General features: G+C 41.3%; 1 pseudogene; it reads right to left on the bottom strand.

The window, feature by feature from the left end:
* Window positions 1-2,673: 2,673 nt before the first annotated feature.
* On the bottom strand, window positions 2,674-3,425 carry LOC102825206 (annotated as a pseudogene).
* Window positions 3,426-3,786: the final 361 nt, after the last annotated feature.

Here is a 3,786-nt window from a genome sequence, read left to right as displayed (position 1 = left end):
ACACACACACACACACACACAAGAACTGGACTGCAAGGTCAGTTGAACCACAAGGTCAATGATTCAAACTCACCAGCCACTCCTCGGAGACCCTCTACAGGGTCACTATGAGTTGGAACCTACTCAACAGCACTTAACAACCACAACATATGCTTGTATGTTTTCCCTTTGGAAGTTCCCCTTTTGGGAATGCAGGAAGAATAGCCTAACACGGGAAAGACCCATAGTTGCATCCTTATAATGAGGCAAGAACGTGTAGCGATGTAGCATGGATGAACGCGGTGTCACTTGAAGAGTTGATTTATGTCAGAACACCATGAACTGTGACCAATAAACACCTTCCCTAGGCGCCATGCTTTCACAGTTGCCTAAAATGTGGCCAGATCTTCATGATGGTGTGTTACCAAGTTCCCAGGCTTATTCCCACTCATACAGAATAGTGCACCAGACGCTCTGGACACACAGAATTTGTCACACTGCAGACAAGCTAATATCATTATGTGAGACCATGGGGGAAAACATAAAAGCGCCACATTTAATCCATATTAACTACCAGGAGGCCCATGGAGCCAGTTGGACCGGCTCATGATGCAGCAGCTCCTAGCAAATTAGCAGCCCATAACAACTTAGTTCTAATGAGCCTGCAAGATCTTACACCATAAGCTTCACTCCATTAAAGTGAATTCAAGCATGTGAAGTCATGTATGCAGGATAACCTTAACATCTGTGCTTAGCCAATATTTTGTTTATGCCTTTTCAGAAACAGCCAAATGATCCTTGTGTCCCCTGAAACGCTTGTTGTTTTTAGGTGTCATTGATTTGGCTTCAGCTCCAGCTCACAGCACCCCTAATACAGCAGAGCGAAACACTGCCTGGTCCTCTGCCATGCTCACCATCTTGCCCAGGTTTGAGCTCAGCGTCACAGTAACTGTTGAGGGTCTTCTTCTTTTTCACTGACCCTCTGTTTTACTGACCATGATGTCCTTCTCCAGAGTCCAAAGTATGTGCCCCTGAAATGGACCACTAGAATTTCATCATTTGCATTACGACCTGATAGAGAGAGAAGAGCAGATCAACACTGGCCTTCCTGGCTGCTGGTCACGGTTCTACCAGATGTTTCTTACATATTAGGCCAGTTTTTGCGAAATAATTTTCCCTTTTTATTCAAGTGGGGAAAAGCAACAGACAAGTTAGAAATTACACAGTCAACAGCTAATGCCTATGTAATAAATATTTCTGAACGTGTATTTAGTTCAGTTTGTTGATGTAGCTAAGTGCCATCGAATCAGTTCTGACTCACAGCAATCCTGGATAGGGTTTCCAATGAGCAGCTGGTGAGCTTGAACCCCGACCCTGTGGTTCAAAGCGACTTTGTAGCCCAGTGTATTAACCCATAGCGCCACACCACTATTCCATTTACTTAAGCTAAGTGACTTAAATTGTATCCTATTAAAATTCAGCATAGCTTCCCATAGTGAAGTGAACAGTCTTCAGGATCTGAGGAAATAATGATGATGAGGATCATAATGATTATAATTCTTTTATTATTATGACGATTGTTAGTATTATCATTCTCAGATGAGAAAAAAGAGGGGTAGTGTCTATGGTTAGCCATGGGAACTGCAGGGAACAGGGATTCAACATATAATTTAAGATATTCTCCATAGAGATGTATGTGAAAGATAAATACATATTTACATAAAGAATTTAATTCTCCATAGAGATGTATGTGCAAGATACATGCATATTTACATAAAGGCTTTAATTTCCTTATTCTTGTCCTGTTTTAAAGAGTGGGTATACATGAATACTTGGGTCATATTTTCAAAACTCCCATCACTCCCCTTACCTCTGGGAATCTTGTTGTTAAGTGCCATTGAGTCAGTTCTGACTCATAGCAACCATGTAGACGGTTTCCAAGGAGCAGATGGTGACTCTCAACCACCAACCTGCAGTTCAAACCCACTTTGCAGACCAGTGTATTAGCACCACATCAGGACTCTTAGCAGGCAGAAAAAGGGTGCTGTAATATTATCATGGGTATTCAAGGCATTTACCCACCCAAACAGTATTTAATCTTAATAAGTCTAGATATGGTGCCTTTAAAGTCTCAACAAATTTTTTACATGGGTGAAATCTAGGAGGCCATTTAATTTATCATTCCTCCTTGAAGAGTCAGAGTCTTGGACAATCCCTTCCTAAAAGCTACCGTGGACCACAGCTCAAAGTCAGATCCCACTTTTCTCCCGAAGGTCAGTGCTGGCCCTGAACCATATTATGCTGTCTTTTTTGAATCCAATAATTGATTCTGATTCTCTGTTCTAGTTTTGTCTTCTGATTTGACATAAAAACCACATCTTCTCTTTGTGATGTAAGTAGGGGCCATTTAGCATAGTTAGAGGTCTTATCATTCTCACCAAAACTTCTCAATTTTGTATCTGGTTTATTGATGGATTGTTATTGTAACCTTCAAGTGTATTCAAACCTTATACCTGCTTTTTTTTTTTTTTTTTTTTAACCTGGGCAATTTTAATGTTTTTAACATAACATCATAAATAGTTTTTAATAACTGCAGACAGGTACGGCTATTCGATAGTCCTCAGAAACACAGGTGATGGTGATTCTCCTGGTTGTAGTCTTCACCAATAAGGAATGACTTAAAGGACACTGCTGTCAAACCAGTAAGACTACATTTATGCATCCATCATTTTCAGGATTGTTGGTAGCTTGAGCATATTTACCCCAGATAACCCTGCCTCCTTGAGTCACCAGGCCCAGCTCGCTCATGTTCACTTCAATGACAGTCCCTTTGGTGATCACACCCAGAGTTGTATAGAGTGGCGATGAGGGATTCATCTTTACACCAAGCATCGGTAAGCAGAAGGTGGCTTTAAGCTCAGGATGTGTTACATGAGCCTTCTTGAAATGTAAGCCCAGTCGTCTGATGAATCTTTCTATTTAGCTGTCTTTGGTAACCATCCTTTTTCCATGCTTTCTTTTTTCTCTTTCCTGTCCGAATAACTTTTAATACTTTTGTTTCTCCCAGGGCATGGACTTTGGGCAGAGGGCCTTCCCATTTTCCCACTTTCTCCTTTCATTTTTTGTTTAATCATATTGGAAAGTACTTTAGCTCGGGACTGCCCCTCTCTGTCCAGCAGATAGGCAGCTACTGCACCTTGTGGAGTCTTCTCATCATTCATTTGTTTGGTGTTTCTCTTTTCATGCATCTTGATAGCCTTTTTCATTTGTATTTTCTCAGCATGGCGCTGTTTATGGTAGAGCTTAGCCTTCAGACCAGTCATCTTTTTGGCCTTCTTCGAATGTTCACGAGCCTCTTGACTTTCCTTCTTTCTCTTTTTCTCATGATAATCCAAAGGATATCCATAGTGCTTATGGTGTAACTCAATATATTCATTTTGTGACATGGTGATGGCAGCGAAGCCACCGGGCACAGCCTCAGGAGTGCAAAGAACTACTCAGTTTTTTGTTCCCTGAGACCCAAGAGCTGAAAGGACTCAGCCTGCGACAGGAAGCTATACGCTCTCTTAAAGCACTGCTGTTGTTAAGTCCTGTTAAGTTAGCTTCAACTTGTAGCGACCCTGTATAGGGTTTTCAAGGAGTGGCTGGTGGGTTTAAACCACCAACCTGTGCTAAGTATAAGTAGTCCAGTGCTTAACCTACAGAGTCACATAGGACTCCTCAAATTTCACATACTATTCCAAATATTGTCTACAAAATGCCAAGTGTATAAGAATCATCACTTCACTTTTCTTTTTGCATAGAAAC

Source organism: Chrysochloris asiatica, unplaced genomic scaffold, assembly GCF_000296735.1.
Source record: "Chrysochloris asiatica unplaced genomic scaffold, ChrAsi1.0 scaffold00358, whole genome shotgun sequence".
Lineage (NCBI taxonomy): Eukaryota > Metazoa > Chordata > Mammalia > Afrosoricida > Chrysochloridae > Chrysochloris > Chrysochloris asiatica.
Note: the sequence above shows the minus strand (reverse complement) of the source record. Positions and strands in the feature narration are given on the sequence as shown.